Source organism: Caretta caretta, chromosome 12, assembly GCF_965140235.1.
Source record: "Caretta caretta isolate rCarCar2 chromosome 12, rCarCar1.hap1, whole genome shotgun sequence".
Taxonomy (NCBI): Eukaryota; Metazoa; Chordata; order Testudines; family Cheloniidae; genus Caretta; species Caretta caretta.
This window is the reverse complement of record NC_134217.1, coordinates 22039772-22056663: the sequence shown is the minus strand read 5'-3', so window position 1 is coordinate 22056663 and position 16892 is coordinate 22039772. Positions and strand designations below refer to the sequence as shown.

Below are 16892 nucleotides of genomic sequence, written 5' to 3'. Positions count from 1 at the left end.
TTAAACTCTGTGGATATGCAATGAGACACATTCTGCTAACTACTGTACACTTTGCCTAGAAATTGCAAGTGAATAAGACCAGCTTTTGCTAAAGTAAAAAAAATGCACCAAGACAACAAAACCCAACTGAATTGTGATTTATAGTAAATCTGTGACATTTTTATCTTTCTCAAACCAATAATGCAAGAAGAAACAGCAGACAGTGAGCCCTTGGCACTGGTATTGACTTCAAGGTCAGTGGAGCACAGAAACCTATTGGTTACTGATAAAATGGCCTCTCCTCCACCCAGCTGCTTCTGGTTTTCAAAAGAGAACTCATTGGAAATGTGCAGGTGTTTGATATTTTGATGGTATTTAGCTCCCTATTGCAGTTGATACAATAATTATTTTGTTTAAACTTTTCAAAATCAACAGAATTTCTTCCGTTGAGTCTGGAATTGCCTTATTTAGTATTGAGACTCAAGAAGGTAGGTTAACAGCCTTTAACAACTTCCATTAGTTATTCATGTCTACATAGGAGTCTTATTCTTAAATCAAAAATGGTATTTCCATTATTATTATTTTAACTCATATGTAAGGATAATATGATTGTGTCTGTAAGTAAGTGCCATGCTGAATTTAATCATGCTATTTATTTGCTTTGAATTATTCTGTGTTCGTTTTTTCTGTACTCTTAGGCATCGATAAAGTGGCTCTGACTATTACAGTAAATTAAATGCACTTTAAAAGATTATCTCTTACATTTGTCATAACAAGAATTTACATTGATGTTTTTTCTCTCTCTTTAAATGGGAATAAAGAACTCATATACATTTTCTAATTTATCATGGAGTATTTATTACATGAAGAAGGGCTTCTTGTCTAATCACAACTCATTAAAATCAGAGATTATTCACAATTATTTACCATGGTAAGAGACCATCCTGTCAGGAAGGGGAAAAAGGAATTTTTGTTAAAAAATTAAAGAATTTTCACTGCTTCTCCTTCTAAAAATATTTTAAAATAGAAAACTATCAAATTTAACATATAGGAAATACAAAATCTTCACAGGATAGAGAAAGCTATCTTGAAGCTGTATGAAGGATAAAGCAGAGTGAAATGTGCAGTACATCTTTAAAATCTACAGTGGGTAAAAAAGCAGAACTGGATCAACACAAAAGGGAAGGTAAATTCCTTCAACCCTTTATTCTTTACACAATAGATTATTCCTATTTATACCTTGCTACAAGCTGTATGTGGGGTTCATGGTTGCCTTTTTATAGTCTCATATAGGGTGACCAGACAGCAAGTGTGAAAATCAGAACAGGGGATGGGGAGGTAATAGGTGCCTACATAAGACAAAGCCCCAAATATCAGGACTGTCCCTATAAAATCAAAACATCTGGTCACCGTAGCCTCATATCACAGTGCCTAATGGCTATCACAATTATTGTTACCTGAAATAGACAATCTTCTAATGTACATAGTGTATATGAATGTTCTTCATACAGCTTTAAAGATAGGGCCATCTGAATCTTAGTTGTTAAATATTGCATTCAGTAGCCTAGTTAATTGCGTTTTTTGCTTCAGATATGTGGCATTTTCCACATGTTTAGCAGTGGAGCAGACATTTGTTTGGACTATATGCCTCTGTGTACTTTTTTAATGTAATAAAATTGACAGATGACTTCTTTTTGCAACAGGTTTGGTAGAAGAAAATGGTTTTTTTTTTCCTTGATGGCTGTTTAGACAGCAGTCTTAAAAAATGACTAGTCACTAAAATTCCTCATGCTCATTTCATATTGTGTTGATCCATATTAAATTCATGACAACAAAAAAGCAACTTGAGGCACTTTTGGAAATGACCACTCTTTAGTGCTTCTCTCCTCCAGGCTTGATAGGCCCAGAGTCCATAAAGCTGCCTGCTGTCTTGTGTCATGAAAAGAAACAGCTTTGCCTGGGAATGCCATTACTGTGTAATGAGGCATGCAGCAAAATATACCTTCAGCAGCCACTTGATGAAGGCTTGCTGACACACCAGACCAGACAGAAATGTTTTTTTGTGTGTTCTTCCTTATTTTGTCCATCAATCACATCATTAGTCAAAGCAGACAGCCTTGTCAGCTGGGCACAGATGCAGACTGGCAGGCGATCAGTGGACAGGTGTTAGAGCTTTCCCAAAACAAGATCTTGAAATGAGAAAAGGAGTGAAGACCTTGTTTCAAGGGCTGGAATGTCAATTAAAAAAACACCATGAGGGGGAAAGTTCAGAAGGGGTGCTCAGAGCAACTGCATGAATACTTTGGAAAAAGTTAAGAGAACCTGCCGCTTAATATTACATTTTAATTTCTGTCCACATTAGTGGATATCTATGGATTGCAGCAATGTCCAGCATTTGCTGTTTTGAAAACAGTCTAAAGAATATTGTGTAAACAATACTGTACTTCCATTTCATTAGGAAAATCCTTCATGGCATATGGATTTATTTGTCTGAAGTTTCTGTCGTTAAGCTGAGACACTAATGCCTGACGAGCATATATTCTTTCAGTTTGACGTGCAAAATGGCAGAGAGCTACATGAGGGATCTCACATTCATTATAAGAACCAAAACATAAACACTCTGAGATACCTCCCAACTGTCCCTGATTACAAGGAGTGCTAATCATGTCGAGTGAAATCCTGCAATCCTCAGATCTTACTCAGGCAAAACTCCTAATAACTTTGATGGGAGTCTTGCCTGATTAATGATTTGGACCCATGAGCCTTACTTTATGAGCATCTGGCACTGAGGTCCATGTGTATTTTCCGGAGACATTTTTCTGACATAAACATCGCTGTCGCAGGAGTAGCGAGGGAATCCCAGGGTTACTTAGGATGCTGTTAGATTTTAACTCCATGCCAGGCAAACCTGGGGTCCTTTCTGCTATTACAGCAGCAAGGTTAATATCAGAAGCACTGTTCCAGGAACCAGAGACTGTAGAACATATTGGTTACATTAAAGCAATAAATCCCACCCAATTTAGGTTTCCATAACTACTTCTTCCTTCCTCTTCCTGTGTGGGCCTTTGCCCCACATTTGGGTCTTAGGAAAAACAGCAGAGGACAGGTATGACGTTAAATTAGTAATTGCTAGTTTTTTAGTTGAGTACATCAATAACACATGTAGGATTTTAAATGAGGGTGGGACCAGTGTGCAATAAGTAGTATACATATATATATATATATATATATATAGAACTATATGCATATGTTCTATATGTATACCTGTATGTTCTATATGAATTTATAGTGAATGAAGCACAGTGAATGGCAAATATCTAGTGCTCACAAGCTGATCTTTGAGATCCTGGCTGCCTTGCAAAGTGGTCAATTTTATCACGTTGTTTGTGTCTTAGATCAACTTTTGATGAATAAATATTATCAACTGAATAGATCATTAGTCATTATAGTGTACCAGTAGTTTTTCAAGCAAGCAAGAATAGAAAAAAGAATATTCCCCACTAGCTATAATTATAGATCGAGTAGCAAATAGCCTCAGTTATATGTGGATATTAGAAAAAAATTATTTGAACATACTGAGGCAGAGTTTTAGGTATGGTCTTCTGGTCTAGTAAGGGGTTCTTACCTTTCTGGTGGTGGGATGCATGGCCATGCAACAGTTTCATTCTGGCATCTTGGGTAGTTTGGTGATTTTCCTCTCTAGACAGGTAAGAAAATCCCCCTCTTCTTACCAGGATCCAGTATCTGCCCCTTGATGCAGGTGAGTGATGGGAGGGGCATCTTCCTACCTTCTCTATGACTGCTAAATAAAAGAGGGTGCCCATTACTAGGCCTGAAGCCAATTCCAGTTCTGTCATCCCAGGATATGTCTTTCTCCTCGCTCCACCAAAGGTCTAACCTTTAACCCCTTATTCAAGTTCATTACTGTTGATGCAGAGCCAGTATCAGTAGTCATTTACACCCTCTCCAACCTAAGGGATAAAGAATTCCTTGGTCATCTGCCTCTTCAGGTCACAAACAAATTACCTCTCCCAACAGTTCCTGCTTCTTCAGGACTCTGTCTTTAGGACTCTTCATCAGGCTCCTTTCTAGGCTTCTCTCTGCAGGTCCTATTCAGACCACAGATCCACCCATAACTGACTACTGTCTCTCCCCTGCTGGGATTCCAGAGCTCCTGCCTTTTCACAGTCTCTTCCCCTAAGTCGATTCCTTCCCCTGCTCTATAGCATAGCCTGGCCCTTTTTCATGCTCTCTCAAAAGAAGAACCACTGTAGGTCCTTCTCCCTTCCTAATGTCACTCTCACAAAACAAATAGGAGCACCTTAATTTCCCTGCCCCCTTGCCCAGTATGCAATGCAGTCTGTGGGTCTCTGGGTACTAGATATGTCATCATTCCTTGATTCTGAGCTGAACTGGGATCAAGGCTGTGCCTCCTGAAAACACGCCCAGTCACAATTCTCTTTCCTTGGCAGCAGATACCATTTCTGGTTGTTGGATTAGAGCAGCAGTTCTCAAACTGTGGGTCAGGATCCTAAAATGGGGTCATCAGGGTTGGCTTAGACTTGCTGGGGCCCAGGGCCGATGCCCAAGCCCTACCTTCCAGGGCTGAAGCCGAAGCCTGAGGACTTCAGCCCTGGGCAGTGGGGCTCAGGTGACAGGGCTTTGGCTTTGTTCCCCTCTCCCGGGGCGGCAGAGCTTGGGCGGGCTCAGACTTCAGGACCCCATCCTGGGATCATGTAGTAATTTTTGTTGTCAGAAGGGGATTGCAGTGTAATGAAGTTTGAGAACCCCTGGATTAATGTATTGACTAAAAAGGAGTGCCTGCGCTTCAGAAAAGCATCCACTGCTCATTGCACTAGTTCCATCAGAACCCATACACGTAGGTCCATTGAAATCCACCCGTATGGCTTGTAACTTGATCAGCATTTTCTCTCTTACTCCTCTTCCAGGCATAAAATGCACTTCTGTAAACTGGAGGAAGTCTTCTCTTGACATTATTGTGTGAATACCTTCAGCGAAGGATCTTTTGTTCCCTTCCCTTCCCACCCCAGTCTACGGTTTCATCTGCTATCACACTCACAAACTCTGAATTGTGATTGACTTTAATAAACGTAGCAGTTATTTCCTGACCAATGCACCTAATTAGATATTTTTGAATAGCTTTGCTTGTCATCTACATTTTAGATCATTCTCCACCTCCTTCTCACCAAATGCTTGATAAGTCTCATGCTGGATCCCATAATTCTGAGCCAAGTTATTCCCCCAAACCTAGTTCAAATAGAGCTCCCACGGGGTCCAAGAGCAAGTTCTGCTGATATAACTGAATCCATTTCCCTCAGTCTCATTAGAACTGATTTGGTCAAACTAAATACAAATATCAACTCTTCTACTAGGGCTCAGTCCTGCTCCCACTGAAACCAATGGCAAACTTCCAGTAGCTTCAATGTTGCAGGATCAAGCTTTTAGTTCCTCTTTAGAAGTTCTATACCAGCTCTGCATTCATGTTGTGATTGCCTCCTTGGCTGTGATCTGAAAGTATTTCCACCACTTTAAAGAATTCTTTGCTTATATCCCCAGCTTTGTCACTATGCTGCTGACCCAAACTCCCACTCACTTCACCCCCAAATACGTCAGATAGTTTCCATCACTTTGTTCTCCGCCTATCTGTCATGTTTACTGTGGTTCACAAGAAGTCACCAAACAAACAAAAACATGCCTTGTGAAAGACCCCATGCAGAAGATCTCTGGCTTTGACCTCCCCTGAAGCTTATGGGCAATCCTAAATTGTATCCACACAAATCATGGCAGTTGCAGATACTTGCTGCACAAATGGAAAGTTGAAGAGTCTTCAGTGTGCGACTGTGGTCAGCCAGAACAGACCATGGAACATATAACAACTTAATGTCCAATTCACATATATCAAGGAGGCATTACAGCAATACACTCTGGCTTAACACGAGTTGTGTTACAATCACGCAATTGTCTGGCTTAACAATCTAAATATAAAATTACAGTTGTTGCTCTACCTTTACATCAGCCATAGGACGAAAATAATGGTGGTCTCTTGCCTTATAGTTAGATTGTAAGATCAGGGTTCAGCTTTTTGTTATATGCATGTACAGCAGCCTCAATCCCTGACCAGGTAATTTTTGGTAATTTGGTAAAAACTGATAACTGTTTATGATCAAGATGCAGGATCCTGTACCTCCCCCTAGGTATTGCTACCCATTAATTTTCTCCCTGGGACAACGGGGAGAAGGGCTAGGTGTTTGGGGTACAAAGTCACTAGGTCTGACTGGAATGGAAGACCATAAAGAGACAATGGGGACCTTAGTGGCCGAACATTAATTCCTACAGCAAGTTATTTCCCCCCACCTCTGTGCAGGGAAGCAGAGCAAAAAGCCCGAACCTGGAGAACAAAGGCAAGAGGTGTCAGGTAACTGTATCTTAGGGCTGATGCTGGAATGGAAGACACAGAAACAGAGAGAGAGAGAACTTGGATCTCGGGAGAGCGTGGCTTGGGCCATGGCTTCCTCCCCACCACCTACATTCAAAATGGACTGTCTCTACGCTTACCTTTCCCATACTAGCATGTCTCTCCATTGCTGCATTCCAGGAAACTAATAAATGCTACCGTGTTTTGAAACCTGCATCACTACAGATGCTCACTGTTTGCACTGCTTCCAAGAAAGAAAAGCCTCTCTCAGGTGTTTAATCACAGTTGGCTTCGCTGTTGGGAGCCATGGTGAGAAATAGGGGTTGCTGGAGCCCAAAGACCCAGTCAGAAGTTGTGGGAGCTGCATGGTCTGCCTTGTGGAAAAGTTATCCCCATGGGGTCTGGTGCACTAAAGGAGTACTCCCAGCTATTGGTCATATGTTTTTCCCAGCAGAACATTTTAAATTTGGTTCACTCTAGTTTGTTTAACTTGTTTAAAGGCAAAGGCATAGCCTAGACCCTGTAAATCCCTGACGGCTTAGTCACTAATTCTGATATTTGCAGATGGGCATTGAGGGTCAGGATCAGGCAGCTTGGATGCTGGTTCCGAAGCAGCATCTGAATAGGGTACCCCAGGCACAAGAGTTCACAAGAAGAAGGAAAGGTTGGAGCAGGTAAATGTCCAGGTAGCTTCAGAGCTGAAACAAGTGATGATGGAATGATTCAAGTGCTGGAATAGGGAAGGATACCAATGTAGTTAGTTTGGTCATTTGGATGCTGATTCTAGCATGAGTGGATAGAGCAGGAACTTAATCTGTTGTTGCAGGAGAAGACACTTTGCTGTGATGACAAATTAAAAAAAAAACCTAGCTAGAATGAACTCAATGAAATAAAGTTTCCCACTTGGGAAAAAGTATGTTGTCAAATAATACCCCTTTAAAATGAACAATCATGCTGGAAAACCTATTTAAAAAAAAAAAAAAACAAATGGCAAAAGGTAACAGATACTGGGATCCTGTGTGGATATACAGACCTACTCTGCTCACTCAGACACCAGACCAGATTGGTCTTATATCGAAAGTTGAAGAGTCTCTCAAGAGAACAAGACATGGTAGCTGCAAGTTTAGAGAGAGCCCAAGCAGCCCAACTGCCTGGGGAGGGACGCCAGCTCAAACTGCAGTTTATGTTTGTGGTGGTGTGTTTATACTTTCAGATGAAAGGCAAAGTAAGATTTGGACAATAACCTGGGTGCCAAGTGCCGTGGGGTAGAACCCCACCAAGCAACACAAACAAACCAACTTCCAAATTTCTGTGGGAAAAGGAGTGTCTCAAACAGTGTCATTCTTCAAATAAAAAATTCATCTGGAAAACAAAAAAGTTTCCCCTTTAGAAACAGACAAACCTCAGAACAAATTTGATTGCAGGAAAGAGAGGGCAGTTCAACTGAAGAGAGACTTGTGTGCTGCTCCAGCCTGAAACCTAGGGTGATAATTGCTGTGCCTAAATACAATAGAGTCAGAATATGCTCTTCACTTTCTTTTGCCTTCTGCTCTCTCTAGTTCTCTCGACTCTCCTACAATTCCTCGAGCCTTTCCCATTTTCTTTCAGTCCTCCCTGTCCTTCTCCAGCATTGGTCCAATCTACCTTCTACTGCACCTTGTCTCCTACCTCCGTTGATCTATTTTCCCCTCCTACTTGGTTCCTTGCCCTCCACTGCCCTTCCCTCTTGGTATTGTGCACTCCATTTCACCCCATTACCCAACCCTGTTCTATTCCTGTCCAAGTTTCTCACTGGTTGCTACAAGATTTATGAACATTATTTTTAATGTGTAAAAAATAAGCCCCCCCAATTAAGTGTGTTACTTTAATCAAAGCAATTTTGAAGGAACCTGACCTTGTCTTCATTTCTTTCCACCTGCTTCTGGCTTTTGTGTTCTGTTTGCACAGTCCTCAGCCCTGACAGATCTCGGGGTATTCTGGAGTCCTTGAGGCACTGCACTCAATCAGATAGGCAGTTAAGGCCAAGGGGAAGATAAGGTGGACTAGGCATTCATTTCACATCTCCTCTCTCTGGGTCCCATTGGTTTCCTGTCCTCATGCCTCCTGGGATTGGAATAGGCTTATGTCCCCCTGCAATCCCTGCCTGCAAAATAAATGTATCAATCTTGACATTTAAGTTATCTTCTACATTCTGAGCTAGATTCCCTGATCAGATCCAGCCCCTTTGCATCTTTGGGGAGGCACAAAGGGGCTACATACAACAAATGGTCAGCAGAAAAATTCCCTGCTGACAGAGATGCAACAGCCCTGGGCCCTGCATCTGCTGTGCCACCCCTGCACCCTTACTCAGTATAGGGAATAGAGAGTGGGTCAGCAGATCTGTTCTAGCCTCTACCAATATGGTGTCCATTAAGGATCATACATTAATGGGGCAAGTTACGGCTGCTTCTGGGCAAGCCTAATACTTGTCAAGGCTAGAGCTAGCTCTGGCTCTAAGAATTAGGGTGCAATCTCTACCCCCCCTCACCCCCGCAAAAAATTAATAGATCCACCACCAAGAACTTCAGTGAGTTGTGTAACACAAAATGTGACACTATTACATGACACTGCCATTCAAGTTTTACACAAAAGGTATTACTCTACAGAGATATGATGCCTTATGAAATATCGAGGTAACCTGAATATTAATTTGCATCATCACTGCCTTTGGTCACTTCTTTTAGAAACTATTAAAAAAACCAAGATCCATTCAGCTTCAATAAATAATAGGCAGGATGGTAGAAAAAAGGAACAGAAATTAGGATAACTGAAAGGTCAGGTGCCTTTATCCAGCATAAGGGAAAAGGAACAGATTATCAGATCTTTCCAAGAGCTGACCTTTCTAAAGGTGTGCTCATCATGAAGGGGGCAACACCTGCTACAGATCCATACTTCTACTTTAAATAAGAATTAATGCCAGATATACTTCTCCTGAGATATCATTAATCTAACCAGCCATTAGAGGTCACTATTGTGCTAAATAGATGCAGGTGGAATACATTTATTGGGGAAATGAAAATAATGGCTCTTTGAACTTTACTGTAGTCTCCACCAAACACTGGAGCATTATGAATAAACTTTACTCAATTGCCCTGTTTACAGGAGGAGAGATGCTGTTAATAAAGAAGTTGTATTATTAATTATAAAGTTATTACGGATGTGTGAAGCTTTCACAAAGAAACACAAACCCAGGCCAAAGACACCTAGCTTCAAACATCCCAGATTAAGAAAACCCACCCAGATTAAGAAAGGGGATGAAAGAAAATAGGCTAGCTGGCCACACTCTGTAGGATCAGAAGGAAGAGTTGTGGAGATGCCTAAAGGAAAGAGAAAGGTCCTAGTTTCTGATGAGAGGAGTAGGGAGGAAGGATGATCAAGCAGATAGGGCACTCAACTTAGATTAGGTAGACCTAGGTTTTATTCCTGGCAGTGTCAGACTTTTTTATGATCTTGGGCAAATCACTTAATCTACCTGTCCCCCAGGTCCCAATCTATAAAATGGAGATACTTTTGGGGTGCTTCAAGGATAAAAAAGACTGTAGGGTGCTCAGATAGCATGATGCTGAAGGCCATAAAAGAATCTTGAGAGACAGACTAGATATCATTATACTATTGTTGATTTTTCAGGGTTCACATGGAGTTTTGCATAGCGGTTGAAGTTTCGAGTTCATACAAGCCTCACTGCCTGAAGGAAGACCCCAATGTGTTGCAACGCCAGGGTGACCTGAACCTGCCAATTTGAGTTAATCAAAACTTCAAAAGAAGCCCAGCCCTAGTTGCAAATATAACACCTGGTCAGACTGTCCTATCCCTTGTGGCATGAGAGGTGAGACAGTAGCACCAATATGGCATATTATCCCTGTTGTACTTCTGCTCTAGTGGCAGCATGCAAAAATCATATGACAGATCCCCTCACTGCTGCAGTCTGGATCCTGTCTCCGCAGTATTATCATCGATCTTTTGCTCTACATTAGGCTCCTAGGCAGCCCATTGGGGCTGATTTGTCAATAATTTCAAAGGTTATTCAAACATTCAAGCTTGATTGTGATTCTTAATGGATCATCTCCATAGAGCAATTTTGTAGTGTAGTAGAGAAGGTTATACAGCAACATCGAGTACAACCAGACTGGTGACAGTGCAGCTATAACGTTGCATGCTGCCACCATAAGACCTTAAATCCAAGGGAGGTAGTCTGATAGATCCTTGCATGCTTTGGATGTACCGATAGCTTCAAGTAAGTCATCCACATACATCATGATACAGGAAGAGGTGAAAATCAACTGGATTAATAAGAATCAACAGTGTCAACAACTGGCATCAGCTGTCAATGCCATGTTGGAATTCTACAGCATGGGATTGCTTAGTAACAAGAACACGGATCTAGTCACACACAGACCTGCCCTTAAAAGGAATACATGAGGTCCACAAAGAACCTACACAGCCAGAACTGTCATTTGGCATGAGATGAACAACACTTTTTTTGAAGTGTGGAGCAAAAGTTCACAATTGGCTGATGAACTCCTGGTGGGTTCATCTCTCCCACATGTCACTTTTTCAAAGTGCAGAGAATTAAATTCACAAAAAAGCATATTGAAATAAAGTTAATGTTCAAGATATTGGTCCTGATTCTTCCCTCACTTAAACCATTGGAATCTAGGAGTAATTCCTCTGCAAATCAACAAAATTAAATCCGTGCAAGTGAAAGTAGACTGAGTTCCACTGAGACACAAAATACAAGATAAAATATCCTTCCTTACTGTATCCAATCAGGAGGGGTCAGACTGCAGGGCAGAACACATTACTTTCCTCACCTCAAATATGAATGGAAGAAAGCAGGAATTAAGATCAAAAGGTGAAATCTTGACCCTACTGAAGTCAATTGGAATCTTGCCATTGAGTGAAATCCTGGCTACACTGAAGTCAATGGAGTCAGAATTTCACCCAAAGTGTCAGTATCTTTTCTGAATATACTAGCTGTTCTTTCCATAAGTCAGAACCTTTTCTTTATTTAATCAGTTGAGTGCTACCAAAAGAACTTGGTATGTTTGGAGGAGCCAGGGGCTGTGCCAAATGGCACAGTTAATCTTTAGAAATTATTTGTTTAGGTCCTTTAATTAAAACAGCTCATGTACCCAAAGAATACAACCAACCAATAAATAGACAGATAGATTCCTTTGAAGTTTTTAGTCTATCAATTAGAAGTCAGTACATTAAAGCAATTCTTTAAAAATAAGAACTTCTATTATAAAATAGCTAAACACAGTTTTTACAATTAAAAGATACATCTATTATTAAATCATAAGTCCAAAAATAATGGTTTCACAAGTTTGTGAAAATATCTACTATACACCAGAACCTCAATAATTCTCACTTTCTTCATATGCCCAGTAATTTCCCCAGAAAAATGGCAGCCTCCCACTGCTCAGTGAAGATTTAGTAGCAGAAAGCCAAAGCACATTATATTATGAAGACTTCATTATTTGACAATAGATGCAACAGTAACTTTACTAATATAGCGTTCAATTCTTCATGTTCCTCCCATATGAGTAATCCTACTGAATTCAACTAGATTAATCCCATGACTCAGGACACTTTACATTAGTAAAGATTTCAGGAGAAGGGGATCAGTATGAAATATAAATAGTTTTAACTAAATTTATACCACATGAACAAAGTACACTCTGCAATACAGATTACGTGCTCTGTGTGCATGTTTGTGCACCTTCTTAATTGCTAGTTCACAACATATGAAAATCTACAATGGATCTTCCTTGTTCTTAGAGCAAATCAGATTCTACTGTATTTGCTATACATGTTACAGAAGGACAAATAATAATAAAGTTCACAGTAGCTGAAGATTTTTTTAAAAATGTGAATCCTCCTCTGCTCCACATAGAAGTAGAAAGATGGGTACAAACCTAAAAGTGCAAGATAATTCAGTGCCCAGAGCTACTTTTATCTATGCTCCTAAACAGGAGCTACAAACTGGTGACAGCTGCCTGAATTTTCATGCTATTCCCTTTGGAAGATGGACCTTGTAAAAATGATTTGAGGATTGCTTAGTCAGTGTTACTCAATCCTATGTCATTACTTTACAGAACTTGTGGAGATGTCAAACATGGCCATGCCCCTACCAATCCAAGCTCTGTGATTCTGATCAACCTATGGCCTAGAGTTAGATAATGTGTATCAAACTATCACACAATTCCAGTTTATTGCCAATGCCAATATTGCTTTTTATCTTACTTTGTTGTTCTAATTTACAACAGCAATTTAGTCAGGGTCATTGTATTTGGACTTTCAGTGTTTTTAAAACACTGGGGCAGCAAAGGGAGATATGTTACAGCTATTGAAAGAGAATATGAGGTACAATGTAATTACCATTGTTTTCAGAAGCATTGCTATGTAGTAACTGTGTAGCTTACATTGCTCCATGGTAACGATGCAACTGACTTGCATCATACCTCTCTAGTGCCTAGTAAAAGGCTAAAAATCCTAATAGAATAATGTGCTGCCCATAAATCTTAACACATTGTGTATTATTAGTAAAACTTTTTAAAATTCTTACTTGATAAAGTAATAAACTTGTCTAATGAATAAGACCCCACATACCAAATGGTGAAATGCAATATGAGTTATTAAAAGAATAAACCTGTTGAATAAATCTGCTATGCAAAACATTACCTCAATGTTATATATAATGAAACCCTTCTTAAACAAAAAACTGATAAAACAATAAACCTGTTCAAAGATGAAATTTGCTGCACTCTAGAGCTATACTTCTCTGTAGTATTTGGAGCTGCCAGACAACTCTCAACCTGTTTAATCTCCGTAGTCCTGTTTTTACACCAATTTTTCTCTATTCTGTTTCAATCATTGCTACACTTGTAAAATGTAAGAAACATCCTGTAGTCAGAGTGATGATCACTATAAAATTTCTGCCACTGAAACTCACAGATAAACTTTCTATCTTCATAGTTTTTTTTAAACAAATGTATGTCTAGCCATGAGTAATACTGGCCTTTCAGTAAGGTATGCAGGCAAGGATGAGAGCAGAGTTTGGAGGGAGATCTATGACCCAGGAGCACTGCAGAATGCCCATTGCAATTTTTATCCCATCCTGGAGAGATGATAGTGTATTTATGCAGCCTCCCTTTTAGCAATGATACAAAGGTGTTTTATTGTGGGGCGGGGGGGGGGGGGGGGGGGGGGACGGACAGGGAGGGCTTGCAGTTGGGCCCTAACTGCATAAAAGCAAAAACCACAGGCAAGATAAAAGCTATATCAGCTATCTTAAAAGAAATTTCAGAATGTCCACCCTTAACTATACTAAGTACCTGCAGTGTCCTTAATGGTGAGTAATGATATTTCTTTTGTCAGACAGCTGGCACCTTCTGCCCACCTTTACCCTGTAACATCATTTTTACTTTGAAGGCCTTTGTTAGACCCTTTCTCCCACCAAGTTTGTCTTCCTTTACTCTCACCATTTGCGAATTGTGGGTGAACTGGCCCAGCTCTTTCCTCATCTTCACCATAAAAATTGGATCAACAAAGTTTCAACCTGCAAGAGTTTTTGGTTTGGTAATTTTCTTTCTAAATGAACTAGGTTTGGCTAAAATACTCTCCTGCAGAAGGGGGGCGGGGGGCATGGACAGACCATTAGAATGTAATCCTTTCCTATATTAGTAATCACACATGCCTAAATCTGTCTTCCTACTTTCAGTAGCCAGACATCCAGAGAGATATTAAGAAACTTGACAAGGCTGTTCTGAAACGATCTTGCTTTATGAGACTAAACTATATCCAATCTTGCTATGCAAAAAGAACAGCCCATCAGTTTTTGAGCTCAGCTCAAGTTATCAGTGCTGCTGGGATAACGGAGGAAAAACATTGCTTCTTTGCTATATTGCTTACATAGCGTCTTTCATATGAGCATTTTAAAACTGCTTTATAAACAAGCAAGTAAGCCTTCTCAGAACCCTATCTAATAGATAACCCTACTCCATGTACATGCATTTACTGTGGGCCTGATTTTGAAGCAGGGCCTCACTTAACTGTGACTGTACACCTGCCTGCACAAATAATTGTGCATGAAAATATTGATGTTTGGACATCACCCTACCTGGATATGTGAGTACAAAACTGGAGATGCAGAAATAAAAAGACTTTTTGAAAATCTGACACTAAATGTCACCAGCAACATTAGGGACCTTTTGCAGGGATTTGTTTGATATGAGAAAAAAGGATTTCCAGGGTATCTTCCTGTGGAAAGCACTGTGAGGCAGCTCCAGGTACTGCTGCAGAGCACACCAATTAACACTTAGCTCACTAGAAAGAGGCTGCAAAACTGACCTCAAAGGAATATTTCTGCTGTGTGGAGGGGTGGGATTCCCCACGTGTCTCTGAGCCGGCAGAAGGGCCTTATATGACCTATATGCACAGTCCCCCTTTTCTCAGTCGCTGACATAGAGCAACTCCTGGGGCTGCTCTCACTTATGTCAGAATTTGGGAGGAACAAACATGTCTTAAATTCACCTTAAAGGTGTCTTAAAGACATCTTTGTCCCACTCTGGCTATACCTTCATAGAGGTACTGCTCCAAATCCAAATCAGGATTTAAGTGTTTTCTGGCTTTCACACAAACAATGGACTGTTTTAAACTGTTCTTAAAATGTCCATATCAAACTGTCCTCATGAGCCAAATGCTGCTGGTTCTCACAACTGATGTAAGCAGTAACATGTATAACATGCCATATAGGTACGGTTGCCAGGCATCTGGTTTTCGACCAAACACCCGGCTGAAAAGGGACCCTGGCGGCTCTGGTCGGCACCACCGACTGGGCCATTAAAAGTCCATTTGGTGGCACAGCAGAGGCCCCGGGGCTAAGGCAGGCTCCCTGCCTGCTCTGGCTCTGTGTGGCTCCTGGAAGCATCCGCCAGGTCCCTGCAGCCCCTAAGCACATGGGTGGCCAGGGAGGCTCCACGCACTGCCCCCGCCCTGAGTGCCAGCTCTGCAGCTCCTACTGGCCAGGAACTGTGACCAATGGGAGCTGCGGGGGCGGCAGCTGCAGATGGATGGCAGTGCAAGGAGCCTCCCTGGCCACCCATGCGCCTAGGGGCTGCCAGAACCTGGTGGCCCCTTCCTGGGAGCCGTGGTAAGTGCTGACGGGACCCCGCACCCACAGCCCAGCCCGAAGTCCCCTCCCGCATCCAAATTCCCTCCCAGAGCCTGCACCCCCCACACAGCCGAACCCCCTGCCCCAGCCCTGAGCCCCCTCTTGCACCCCAACCCCCTCATCCCCCGCCCCACCCCAGAGCCCATACCCCCAGCTGGAGCCTTCACCCCACCTGTACCCCAACCCCCTGCCCCAGCCTGGAGCCCTCTCCCACACCCTGAACCCCTTATTTCTGTCACACCTGGAGCCCACACCCCCAGCCCAGACCCCCCCACATCCCAACCTCCTGCTCCAGTCCGGTGAAATTGAGTGAGGGAGGGGGGATGGAGAGAGCAGGGGGAGGGGCCTCGAAGAAGGGGTGGGCAGGGGTGTTCCGTTTTGTATGATTAGAAAGTTGGAAACTTTACATATAGGCCACTGATTCTCAACCCTTGCGCTGCCAGCAGTTGCCTTGTGGGGGTTATGAACTAGTCTCATTACTTGCCTTTGATCTTCTATTGAAGTGTACTTGCTCCATCACTTCCAAATGATCCTTCGCAGACAACAGAGTCAACCCATAAACCATTGTACCAATTCCCATGGTGCCTCCTTCCAATAGTTCATAATAGCTTTTACAAAGTGCTTTATGTTGGCCAAGCCCTTTAGAAACAAACAGCCCTGTGAGGTAGGTGCGTAATATCCCTGTTTTACAGCTGCAGAAACTAAGAGAGAGAGGTTAGGTGGCCTGGGAAAGGTCATGCAATGAATCAGTAGCAGAGCCAGACTATAGGCCAGATCCCAACTCCCAGTGCAGTGCCTAATCAACTAGCCCATGCTGTCTTTCTTTCTTTCTTGAAGCACTGCATGACCAGCACCTCCTGTCAAGCACCATATAATGGAAAGGAAGCATATCAGGACTGTCAATTATGGGTTGCTTTGTGTGGTGGGGATCAAGTTAGAAAACTTTGGCATTGGGAGTTTTAGCATAGCTAAGAGGAAATCTAGTGAGTCTGCATCGGTGGAAGACAAGGTAAAGCTGTAAGATGCTAAAAACTGTGACTTAAAGTAGCAGAAATTAAATCAGGCTAATTGACATGACTAAAAATACAACTCAAATGACATTAAAAGAAAAAAAATATTGTTCTTAAGGATGCAGGCAATGTTACCAAGTACGTGATTTATAATAGGCATTTTGATCTCTAACACTAAGAGGAGTGTTAATGAGAAATGAATGTTAAAATTATCAAAAGCAATTAACAATAATAGTATCTGTAAGTCTCCATA

At 41.6% G+C, this 16892-nt stretch overlaps 1 long non-coding RNA gene across 1 annotated transcript; it reads left to right on the top strand.

Annotated features, from left to right (window-relative positions):
- The first annotated feature begins 334 nt into the window (after window positions 1-334).
- On the top strand, window positions 335-11066 carry LOC142068625 (uncharacterized). Its single transcript, XR_012664503.1, has 2 exons — window positions 335-467; window positions 10082-11066. It is a non-coding gene; the product is annotated as an uncharacterized LOC142068625 (long non-coding RNA).
- Window positions 11067-16892: the final 5826 nt, after the last annotated feature.